The sequence below is a fragment of the Taudactylus pleione genome, unplaced genomic scaffold (assembly GCF_031769625.1).
Source record: "Taudactylus pleione unplaced genomic scaffold, aTauple2 ptg000017l, whole genome shotgun sequence".
Classification (NCBI taxonomy): Eukaryota; Metazoa; Chordata; class Amphibia; order Anura; family Myobatrachidae; genus Taudactylus; species Taudactylus pleione.
Window position 1 is genome coordinate 10,356,455 of NW_028284419.1, and position 13,513 is coordinate 10,369,967.

Genomic DNA, 13,513 nt, shown 5'->3' on the forward strand with positions numbered 1-13,513 from the left:
ATAATCTTTAAAACATCATGAAGACATCACCACATATAGGGATTGACACAACAGTGCACGCAAGTGCACTGCTGTACGCAGATTCCCGATTATCAGGAATTTGCACGTGCGCAGTACCCATTCTGTGAGTATGCAGAATGGGTCCTGCTCAATCACACACAAGCCCTTGAATGCCCCTGCCTGATTGTCAGGCAGAGGCATTTAAGTGGTGGTGCGAAGGCGGGGGCGGCCGGCATTAACAGAACGAAGCATGTCTGTCCCGTTTTCCGGGAGTGGCCAGCCCAGAGACTGCGTGGACAAATGCAGTCTTCTGGGCTGACAAGCCGGCCAGCCTGAGGTAGCAGCTGTCCGGCTGCCCGGCGCTGTCTACCATCACGACCTTTGACCACCGATGATCGCGATGGTGATCCCAGTCTATGACCTCCGTTGCAGTGCTGGGATCACAAATGCAGCAGAGGGTGTCATACACCTCTTGCTGCATTTGCATTATTGCAAGGATCGCAATTCAAACAACAAAATAAATGATTGCATGTAATGCCAATCCTTTGGCTATTAAAATGAGTATACCTGAAAACCATCCTTTCCCCTTAAACCAGTTTGCCAGGTTCAACCATAAAAACCATCCATTACCATCAAGATTGTACTCTGGATCATTATACGCTTTCCTAAACTGGTCTTTCAATTCCTTGACTTTCTCCATGTGTGCATAAATCAGGTTAGAAAAGTTATCAGCTATATAATTACAGCAGGCAGGTCCCACTATTTGAAACATACCTCCCTGTGCAGCCGTGAGATAATCAAGGACCAGCCTAAACTTACCAAAAACCTTCACCTGAAATTGCATCTCATTAATGACTATTTAAAGCACATCAAATATTTCATCTTTCACATTATCAATTAGTCTGTCTAACTCTTCTATATTGTGAGCATTCTGTGCACTGAGTCCAGATATTGATAAAGCTAGACCCATTTTCTTATACCATGGTATATATACTAGATCATCGGCATGAGTTTTACTTTTTACAAGATCGTTCCTTCCTAGATGATTGGTTGGACTATTTGTTATGTCAATGGTTTTCATTATCGATGAGGTTGGACTTAGTCGTGCTAAAGTGCAACTACCTGACCCTCCCCAAGGTACAAATTAGTATGCCTTTTAACCACAGACAAAATAGAGAGAGGGAGGAAGTGTCAACTGTCCCAACCAAGTGACCTCTGCCACTAGGTACAGAAGTAACTGTACTTCTCTTGGCACACAGGTGGTATATAGATGTACATATACCTCCTCTGGATTTGTACAGTTACAATTCTGTGCATCATCACAATCTGTAATATTGCCACTATTATTAAGATAACTCTTCCACTGAGGTGATCCTGCCCATGTCAATGTGGGATATTTGCCGGTGGTGTTAGCACAATGTTGGAGTGTGGCAGGGATAGTAAGATCTATTTTTTACTAAACTGGCCTAATGGTCCCTTGTATAACTGGGCATATATTTGCATGTTATATACCCAAACTAGTTGCGTAGTCTGTTTGCTATGATGGCTTTCCACCAAGGAGGTTTTTACCACCCTACAATGACAACATTTAGGGCACTTTGTTTATAGTCATCATTGGTTCTGAGCAACAGTACAACTTTTGATTGTTTTCTAAAATACTTCTGTTAAAGTTGTTTAATTTCTTCACAGGAAACAGGGACTGCTACATAGGGCATGGTCTTTGAGGATATAAGAGAGTGGGGAAACACCCAACAGTCAGTGGTATTGACAAATTGTGCCAAAATATGATGCATGCAAATAAATTTGTTATCCCATACCTCATTCAGTTGACGGTGGATTTCCCTCCTTTCTCTTGATGTACTACTATTTGTACAGTTACCTGGTTCAGTGCTTGTGATGAAAACCTCAAAGCTGAAAGCTAAAATCAAAATTATAACAAGAGCAAAGCAAAGTATACATTCCCACAAGCCTTTGTCTGGCTTAGGGCCTAGAAACCTATATCTATTCTTAACTTCAAATTACTCCTCTTGTGTGAAAATCTTGCAGTATTAGGTGTGTCCAGGTACTTTTTTCTGCCATCTTTACTGCGGTCGGAGTAGTTAGGAGAACTTGATAGGGACCATTGTATCTGGGTTCTAGGACTTTCATTAGATGCTTCTTTATCACGACCCAATCACCTGGGTACTGCAATTGGAATTGGGATCTGGAATAGAAGAGAACACCTGATGGTGGATTTTGGTTAGTTGATGCTGAAACTTAACAATATAACCTGTCAAGTCACCATGTAAATGCTGCAGTTGCTGAGGAAAATAGCATTCAAACTTGTATGGCCTACCAAACAGGATTTCATAAGGAGTCAGTTTTGTTTTCGCCAAGGGTTTGATCCTGAGTGTAGCCCTATGGAAGACACTCTACCCATGTCTTGTTTGTTTCTGCCATTAGCTTTTGTATCTTAAGTTTTAGGGTGCCATTAAGACGTTCCACACGCCCATAAATTTGGAGGTGGTACAGCACGTGAAGGGCTTTGCCAGGGTTGTGAAGTGCACATACCATGCACCCAGACACAAATGCCTGCGGTGCCTGGCCAAATCCTGGAGCATACCAGTATTTATTTACTGTATTTATCATAGTGTCTTTAGACGGAATCAGTATGTAATACTGCCGGACCTAAGCCCGGCAGATGAAATCCTGATGCCGGAAGCTGGCAGATCAAGATCCTCACTAGGGTAAGTAGGCCCCTAACCCTCCCCTAGTGGTGCCTAACCCCTAACCTCCCCCACCAGTGCCTAACTCTAACCTCCACCCAGTGGTGCTTAAACCTAATCCCTCCTCCCTGTACCCTAGCCCTAACCCCCCCTCTCCACAGCCTAAACCTAACCCTCCCAGGGTTGTGCCTAACCCTAACCTCCCCCCAGTGGTGCCTAACCCTAAGCCACCCTTTTCCTAGCCTAACCCTAACCCTCCTGGAGGGTGCCTAACCCTAAGTTCCCCTGGGAGTCCTTAAAACTAACCCACCCCCCGCGGCTAAGAGCTCCCGATACTTGGCTTACCTATGTTTGGTATGCCGGGCATTGGGATTTCAGCATGGGGCTAATGATAGGTGTCAGTATTTAGATGCCTATCTTTAGTCCCATGCTGGGCTTTCACTGTTGGGATTTAGGCGGTCGACATTTCGACCACCGGCATCCTGTCTACACCCCCTTTAGACACATGCACATTTCCATGTAGGAGTTGTGCCATCACTGGGTAGAGGCTCCTAGTTAGGCAATTTAGTCCCTTAAGTGACCATTCTCCTTGTATGCATACAGGGTCTCATTCAGACCCGCTAACAAGCGCAGGACATTCGCAAGCAGGTCGATGGTACCCAAATGCGCATGCGCATGACGGAGGGAGCTCCGTCGTGCGCATGCGCGAGGCCCGGTGAGCGACGTGGAAGCCATCGCTCGGGGTCTCACACCAAAGGGGGGCGTGCTGTCAATGGTGAGTGACAGCACGCCCCCTTTGGTGGGCGTGATGGGGGCATGGCTGCCCAGACAGAGGAATTCCCATGGGAACGCCTACCATCTGGGTCCGGCCCCACGACATCACTAGTGATGTCAGTGGGAGTGATTTTGGCTCTGATAGAGCCAAAATCACTCCTGGGCTTGCGGCCACGAGACCCTACCACAGGGTCTCGTCGCAAGCCTGATGGTCGCGATGGTCTTGACCATCGCGACCATCATCATGGACGCTCGCATAAGCTGTGGGTGGTAACCCACAGCTATGCAAGCGTCCAAGAGGCCGCTCCAATATTAGGTAGGAGGGGCCTGATTCAGAGCGAGTGCTCTGGTCAGAGCATCCGGCTCTGAATCAGGCCCACAGTTCCTTGCTTTTCCCAGGTCTTATGCTGACTTGGAGGAGCCTGGGTTTGGAACTGAAGGAGTAGGTCCTGGCTTACCTTAGGGACTGGAATCTCCACACCTATGAGTACAGGAGGGTCTGACTGGGGTGGGGCTTAAGGGCTGCTTGTTTAGCAGCTTCATCTGCACAGATGTATTACCCTTAGCTTCTGAGGTTTGTTCCCTGATGTATGCTCTGACCTTGATCACAGCCAACTGCCTTGGAGCCTGGAAGGCCTCAAAAAGCTATCTAATTAATTCAGCATGTTTGATTGGTTTGCCTGTAGATCCTGTAAAGTCTCTGCTCTTCCAGATAGGCCCCCAATCATGAGAAATACCATACCCATATCTAGAATCAGTGTAAATATTTACAGTTTGTCCTGCTACATATAGGCAAGCTGCCTTTATTGCCTCAAGATCAGCTTCTTGGGCTGACATACTAGGAGGTATTGGTTCTTATATGAGTACTTCATGTGTGTTTGTGACTGCATTGCCTGTGTGTGGATGACCATCAACATAATACCTGGATCCATCCACAAACAGTTCTAGCTGTGGATTATGTATGGGAATGTCCAGGACAGGAGAAATTTGAGCTGTTTCAGCTTGCATAAGTTGTATACAGTCATGTTCACAGGAAAAAAGATTGTAACTTTGCTCATCAGCTTCTGCTACTTGCATATCCGATGGCGCTGCTGTCTTTGTGTCAGTATCTGGAATATGTACTGCACTCCCTCCTTTGAATCTCTAGGAAGTAGTGATGCAGGATTCAAAACTGTACATCTCTGGATACTGACATTAAATGGGGTAAGTAATGCTACCTCATATTTTGTTAGTCTAGCAGCTGACAAATGATTTTTTGTGCCTGGTTGAGTCACTGAATGCGGCACACGCAAAGTTAATGGGTGCCCAAGTACTATGTCTGCAGTTTTGTCCAGTAATGTAGCAGCAGCAGTCATGACAAGTGGGGGCTGCTCTGATTACTGGGTCTAGGTGGAGTGAATAATAAGCCAGCGGCCTCTGTTTTCCCCAATGTTCCTGTGTAAGGACTTCTTGGGCATGCCCATGATTTTCATGATAATACAGCACAAATGGCTTGTTGTAGTTAGGGTAAGCCAATGTTGGTGTGGCTAGTATGGAAAACATGTCTTGTTTGCTGGTGTGAGTGTGAGCAGTCCCTGGTGCTTATCATCTGTAAGTGCATCATACAATACCTGTAGCTTGGAAGATGCACCTGGAATCCAATCCCTACAATATGTAATATAGGCCAAGGAATGCTCTTAGTCGTTTCAGTGTCTACGGCTCTCACACACCTTGTATGACTTGTTTTCTCATCTCCGTTATGCGTTTTGCTTGATGTAATATACAATGACCTAAGAATTGTACCCTATTCTGTGCAATCTGTATCTTTTCCTTAGAGACTCTGCACTTTACATGATGTAGAAACCTTAATAATGACACTGTTTATTTAAGGCATTCATCCTCACTTTCTGCATACAGTAGCGGGTCATCTACATACTGTATGATGGCAGTACAGGGCTCGATAGGTATCCAACCTTTAAGCATTAATCCTAGTGCTTCAGAAAATGCACTTGGAGAGGTTGCTCCTTCCTGAGGCAACCTTGTCCAGGGGTATTGCTGGCCCTTGTGAGTAAAGGCCAGCATCTGCTGACTTTCCTCTGTAAGTGGTACAGAGAAGAAAGCATTAGCTAAATCAATAACTGTGAAGTGTGTGGCTGTTGGAGGGATTTGATTTAGCAGTGTGTGAGGGTTTGGGGCAAAAGGGCTGTCAATTATCATACATTTATTGACCTCCCTAAGGTGAACCATTCTAAAAGTAGGTTCATGTTTTCAACTTTTCTTTTGAACCAGGAACAGCGGAGTATTCCAGGGGGATATGCAAGGCTTTAGGAGCCCCACCTTAACATACTGTTGTATTTGGTTCTCTATGGCTTGTGTCTATTTATTATTCAAGGGATACTGCTTTACTTTTACTGGGGCTCCTGTGGGTTTAGTTTTGTTATCCACAGATTGTACAGGGAGCAATCCTACATCCATTTTCCCCTTAGCCCAAACTTATTCTGGCACCTTTTGTTCAATGTACCCCAAATGTACCTGTAATGGTGTAGGGGCCAGTGTACATGTCATTACAGTATCAGCTGTGTCATAGGCTACAATCTGTACCATACCTGCTGGTGTTACTAGGCTAGCTGTTCCATGCCTATAGACTATACTAGCCTCTAGTGCTGCCAATAGGTCTGCCCCTAGTAAATTAACTGGGGTGTCATCAGAGACTAGAAACTAAGTTTTCAGTGTTATTCCATGGTCTAATTGTATCTACAAAGGTGTACTTTTAGGCAGTCCAGTAACTTGTCCCCCTATTCCTACAATAGGTGAAATATCCTTCTCAATGTTTTGGGGTGGGATCACCCCTTTCTTTACTACTGATAGTGGCCACAGAGTCTATAAGACATTTAATTTCTATCCCTCCCAATTTAATGGGTATCATAATCTTAAGGGAACAAATTAGACTCTGGGGGCTGTTTTCCTATGCATGATTATCATCTACCTGGTCAGTAGGCCTGGTAGCTTTTCTCAGTTTAGGGCAATCTCTTTAATATGTCCCTGTTGTAGACAATTAAAGCAGAGACTTTTTTTCATGCATTCCCTAGTTCTCCTGGAATATTGGGTCTGTATTTGGGGTTTGGGTTTCCCCTTGGGAACATAAGGTTTCTGTCCCTGCTTGTGATCTGACTGTGAGACTACATAAATAGGCTGAGGAGCTAATTTAGCCTTCTTCTCTTGCTTGTCCTGTCTGTCCTTTGCATTGTCCTCCATGGACCTTAAATTTTTTAACAGATCTACCAAGGGCTTAGAGGAGTATTCTGGTCTGCATGTTTTCAATTGCCTGAGTAACTCAGGCTGCATGCCATTGAAAACAGTTAATTTAAGCATCCTGATGTGCCCAATGCCAGTAGTATTAAACCCCTGGTCAGTGTGTCTCTTCAATAATTTCTCATAATAATCCACTATGGCTTAGTTTTTGGACTGTTCTCCTTCTAAGGCTGGCATATTCATGCTCTCCCTAACGCACCATAATCTACAATTTTCTAGTCACACTGTCCCACTTTATGTTGTTATCTGTCCCTGAAGCTCAGGTACTGCTTTGGCATCAGTGGAATCAGTATGATTTACCGCCGAGCACATGGCCGGCAGTTCAAATCCCGACAGTGGAAGCCCGGCAGTGAAGGTAAGTATTTTTTCTATATACTAACCTAACCTCCTCCCGCCCTAACCCTAACCCTCCCTTAGGGGTGCCTAACCGTAACCTCCCCCCCCAAGTGCATAAACCTAACCCCCTCTAAGTGCCTATACCTAACCCCCCCTTTCCCGCAGCATAAACCTAAGTCACTCGGGGGATGCCTTACCCTAACCTCCCCCCAGAGGTGCCTAACCCTAACCCCTCCTTCCCCGAGCCTAACCCTGACCTCCCAGGGGGGGTGCCTAACCCTAAGTCCTCCCCAGGAGCCCCTAACCTAATCCTCCCCCCCATGGCTGTCCGCACCTGGCGCCCGGCTTACCTTCGATCGGTATGCCGTGTATCGTGCTCCCGGCATAGGTCTAATGACAGGCGTCGGGATTTCGACACCAGTCATTAGACACATGCTGGGATTAGACAGCCGGGATGCTGACTGTCTGCATTTAGACCATCGGCATCCCAACTGCATCCCGGCCTCTGCTGCTAGGTTAGCCATGTCTTTAGCTATTTCCCCAGCAATATGCATCCCTGCTGGTGCTTCTGTCAAATCATTCATATCCAGCCAGGTGGCATTATGAACTGCTTTTATCCTGGCCGTATATCTATGGAATCCCATTGGGTTGTTCCTAGGGTCTGGCAAGTCTTTTCTAAATCCTATCATTTCTAAATTTGTCCATGGTCTGAAAGACTCTCTTACTCTGTTTATATCTTGTTCTGCTCCTGCTCTGGATTGAGTCACTACTATGGGAAATATGGGCTTAGGGTCATAGGCAGGAGGAGCAGTTGCTCCTGTCTCTTCTGGCTCTGTTACTTCTTTTCTGTCCTTTCTCATTATTTTACAAGTAGTATACTGTCTATCAGTCCAATAATGACAACCTTTACATTCACATCTCCAGGTCTGTTTCTCCTGTGGATTCTGCAAATAACCCAGTATCCGTTCCACTGTGAGTGGTTGTCTGGGTCTTAAGGAGCTGACTGGACCCATGCCACAGGGTGGACAATCCTCCGACCATGGAGCACTACAATTTTTGCATAGAGTGTCCCCTGCTAGATTGCAGAATCCACAGTTCAAACAGGACCAATTAGGATATGTCTGTAACCTAACTCCTCTTCTTTGTCTAATCCTACTGTCTAAATTTAATTGAGTCAAGTGGTCTATGAGTGCCTTATCCTGTTCTTCTTCTTGTTCAAATTCAAGTCTATTGCATTTTTCAATCCAATCTTCCAGTGTGTTTTCTAGGTTATGTTTGTGGACATTGGGCCTGATTCAGAGCCGGACGCTCTGACCAGAGTGCTTGCTCTGAATCAGGGCCCTCCTACGTAACATTGGAGCGGCCTCTTGGATGCTCGCATAGCTGTGGGTTACCACCCACAGCTTATGCGAGCGTCCATGATGATGGGCTTGCGACAAGACCCTGCAGTAGGGTCTCGGTGACCGCAAGCCCTGGAGTGATTTTGACTCAATCCGAGCCAAAATCACTCCCACTGACATCACTAGTGATGTCAGTGGGGCCGGACCCAGACGGTAGGCGTTCCCATGGGAACGCCTCCGTCTGGCAGCCACGCCCCCAGCACGCCCACCAAAGGGGGAGTGCTGTCACTCACCATCGACATCACACCCCCTTTGGTGCAAGACCCATAACGATGTCTACCCCGTCGTTATTTGGGTCTCGCACATGTGCACGATGGAGCTCCCTCCGTCGTGCGCATGCGCACTAGGGCACCATCGACCCGCTTGCGAGCACTCAGCGCTCGCGAGTGGGTCAGAATCAGGCCCATAGCCCCTTGTGGATATAGCAATATATTTAATCAGCACCAATTAGACTACAAAACTGGACAGTCTGTTGCTTTCCAAAAAGGGGATTTACTCAATCCCTATAAATAGAAACTAAAAGAAAGGGGTGGAGAAGGAAAGTGCTGACACACCGTTTTTATATATAAGGAAAAAACATTTATTAATAGCTTTCCTCAATGAAAGGATATTACCTGCTATTTAGCAATTATTACTGAGCCAAAGTCATTTGAAAAAGCTTACATTTATCATTAATAAAAACAGATCAAGAAATATACTCATAAATAATATTTGCTGTTTTATATTATACCTTCAAAAGATAATAATAATCTTTTGATATTTAAAACCACAAGATCCTTATTATTGTAGAACCATTGACAGGCTATTATCTATGAGTAACAATCACAGCTGTAATCTCTTTAAAAAATACACATACTAACAACAGGTTAAATTTGTAACTGTTTCACAGTAATTTATATTCTTCCACTAGTTGTTACACAAATAGCAATCTAAAAAAGTGGATTCTTGTGTAACAGCCCTTTTGTACAGTGTGGGGTTATTCTGCTTATTTTATCTGCACCATCCTGTATCTTCAGTTTAAAGCACAGTCTTTAGGCATTTTATTCCAAGGAAAAGCAAATATTAACTCTTTCCACGACAATTTTTAAAAACTCAGCATGCGGTTACAAATTGAACCTGTTGTTACTATTACCACCTAAATTCCGTGTCTGACCCGGAGTTGGAACAGGGTTCCAATCCGGAGCAGACCTGGAATTTAGCCGGCGCTGACCCAGGATATTTCCGAGTCGTCGCCATTCACACTGGAGCCGGCTCTGCATAGACCCAGCTTTTCCGGCGTTGAAGTGGATGCATGAAGATGATGTCGTCTCCAAGCACCACTGAAGCCAGACCAATTGGCCGGCATGTGATGCGCTCCAGGTCATCGTAACCCGGAGCGCGCCATTCACATTGCAGGGTTTCACTGGTTATTCCCATGTTGAACCCTGCTAGTTAGCTGGGTTGGATTGCTGGGTCACTCGACCCGGCGATCCAACCCTCTCCCCTTTTACACCAAGGAGCTACCTGGGTTAACCCTGCAATAACCCTGGTTTTAGCTCCGGTGTAATAGGAAAATTATACCCCTTTTACACCAGAGCAAAAACTTGGGTTTTTGCTGGGTCTACCCAGGTCGCAGCTCAGTGTAAAAGGGTCCGTGAAAAATAACCCAGCTCATGTGACCCAGCAATCCAACCCAGGTAGCTACCAGGGTTGGACCCAGGATGGACCCGGGTAATGGTGCAGTGTAAATGGTGCAACCCAGGTTATCTGACCTGGGTCATGCCTAAAATGAGCTGATTGGTGGTTGTGGGGCATTCACCTCCCACTTTTTATGATCTCACAGGTTTAGCAGGGCAGACCTGAGTTCAGTGTGAACAGGGCTGACCTGGGAGTAACCCAGATCGAAGGTGCAGTGTAAATGGGTCTGACCTGTGTCTGACCAGAGTTGAAACTATGTCCAAAAACCCAGGTCGGACCTGGGTTTTTGGTGGAAAAGAGGTATAAGTGATTATAGCTATGATTGTTACTCATGGATAGTAGCCTGTCAAGGGTTCTACAATAATAAGGATCTTGTGGTTTTAAATATCAAGAGGTTATTATTATCTTTTCAACGTATAATATAAAACTGGAAATATTCTTTTTGAGTATTTTTCTTGATCTGTTTTTATTAATGATAAATGTAAGCTTTTTCAAATTACTTTGGCTCAGTAATATTTGCTAAATAGCTGATAATATCCTTTCATTGAGGAAAGCTATTAATAAATGTTTTTTTCTTATATATAAAAACGGTGTGTCAGCGCTTTCCTTCTCCACCCCTTTCTTTTAGTTTCTTGTGGACATAGCCTCTACTTTTTCTCCTCACATCTATCGTTTTGGGATGACAGAACCAGTCACTTTCAGGGACATCAGCTCTCTGGAACATTTTATCATCAGCTCTATCTTTACCATAGGGCCTTCTATGTACCTGACACACAGTACCCTCAGGCTCATTCTTACTTTTTGCACCACCCATGGTCAAATCAGTACCTTGTTTGACCTGTTCTGTGGAATCAAATTGCCTTATGACACCATATACTCCCTGATTATAATAATCAGTCAAAAGAATTCCTGCTTACAAAAAAATCAGTCAAAATAATTCCTGATTACAAAAAATCAGTACTCCTGACTATAAAAGTCAGTATCCCTGACAATAAAAGTCAGTCAAAATATCGGTGCATACGTCCAAACTTTATGACTTTATATATTCCAGAAAACTGTCTGTGAGTCACTACCTAATTCCTGACACACAGTCACCCAGGGTCTCCCTTGGTGCCTTTCAGCAACCCAAAAATGACAGCATACACACTTCTTCACAGACTTATGAGTCTATATTGTCTAAATTAAAGTGAATTTCACCTCTAGGGATCACACTATGAACATACCACTGCCCTATTCCTTTTGTTTCTGAATACAAGTCTACTGGTAATATTAATGTTACTATGCACACACAATCTGGACAGACTATTATCATATTATAGGCTTATATTAATGAAACAAAAGACAGACAAAGACATATCCTCTGACCCTGGGTGACTCCTATAGGTCGCCGTTGGGAAATACAAAGGACCTGGCCAGATGCACTGGACATGTTTTCACCATGCCACATCTCTCACCTGACAAGGCAGTAACCGTCACCTGTGACCCAGAGAGCAGGAGCGTCATAGCTATGCGCAGTGTACTCCACTTGCAAGGCTAGGGTTTTTCCTACTCTCCGCCACAAAGGATTAGATGCATAAGCCCGCATCAGACATCCAAATTTACACAAACAATAGATCCAAACTTGCATACGCTGCATAACAGAAACAGAACATACAGTATAACACATAAAAGAACTTGTAAAAAAACTTAAGGGTGACTATTAGTTACCCAGATTTGACTTACTGACAGAGGTAATGCACGGTGAAAGGATAGATATTGATAGAGTAAAAATGTTACTCACCCTGGATGTTTGTCAGTGTCTCTCCCTCCAGCCAGCATCTAGTTGTCCATCAGAGAATCAATATTCATGGGCATTTCGGTATAGGAACCTCCGTGTACTGTGGAATCTGGAACCTCGGGCACAGTTCGGTTAGTGACGCCCAAATCCTATTATCTTGCAGTATCTACTGTAGAGAAATCAACACATGTGCAGGCAGATGTGCATATAAAGAATTCTCCACTTTATTTCTCCAAACAGGGATCTTTATAACCTTCTTGTTTCTATGCAAGTTTCACTTTCCCTGAGGGCGTTATCAGCCCTGGCTTAACCAATCACGTTACAGTGCTCAGCTCATCTGTAGCTTATTGCTTAGCCAATCATATTACACTATTTGTTCATAAATATAGATGAATGATCTTTGTCTAATAAAATCTGTGTTACAAACAAGGGTAAAACTATAGTTTCATGTTTCTAAAATGTTCCAGCATTTGAATATATCACACTTTTTTATGAAGCTGTGCATGGCTATGGTTATGTAGTTATATATATATATATATATATATATATATATATATATATGTGTGTTCAATAATAGTGAGATGTCAGCGCCATCTAGTGTTAAATTCTTCAAAAGGTAACTTTAAATAATGTCCAGTCAAAAACGAGCTCCTTCTACAACTCTCGAATCAGGATAGCGTGATATTTAGACACAAAGAGAAAAAAAACAAAAATTAATGCTGTGCTGTACACACACACACTATATATGTATATATATATATACATATATAGTGTCTCCAAGCCAAAATGCATGTGCCACTTGATGATCTATTGCACCTTATTTCAAACAAGTGCAAATAAGCAAGCAGCATCCACAAAAGTGCAAAAATGCAAAATAAGTGCTTCACCACAAATAAAGTGCACAGTGTTCAGTGCAATTCTTTGCAACAGGTACCGATCCAGCAATCAAAAAGAATAAAGTGCATATAGGCATACCAGAGGACTTTCACGATTTTGTCCTTATATTCGCCATGTCACTCAAATGGATTTGCAGGTAAGAATAGAAATAAGGTACCAATAATTAGTAAAAATAAAACCACATTTAATAATAATAGTAACATACATCTAAGAACAGAATGATCAGCTTATCTGGTTAGGACCAACAGCAAGAGGATATGGACCACCAACACCAGAGATACCTCAATGCATTTCGTCAAGATGCCAAATGGCCAGACTTCTTCAGGAGGATGTCTAGATGCCACCTATAGCCCCCTTATATACCTGAGCAAGTTGTACCAATTACCTTAATTAGGGAGAGTCCAGCATCTTCCCCACTGAGTTGAGAATCATGGGTAGAAGGTCAATTATCATGTGGAACTATCATTCCACATGATAAAAAACAAGTATCTCCACCATTTACTAGGAGTCCTATATACAATATGGAGACGGCAATTTTGCGTGTGATAATACTACACATTTAATGGCTGTAATTCCCATATTATTTTTAATCCAATAATTGGCATGTATAAATATATATACTAGGCTAAAGTGACATCCAGTTACAATAAAATTAC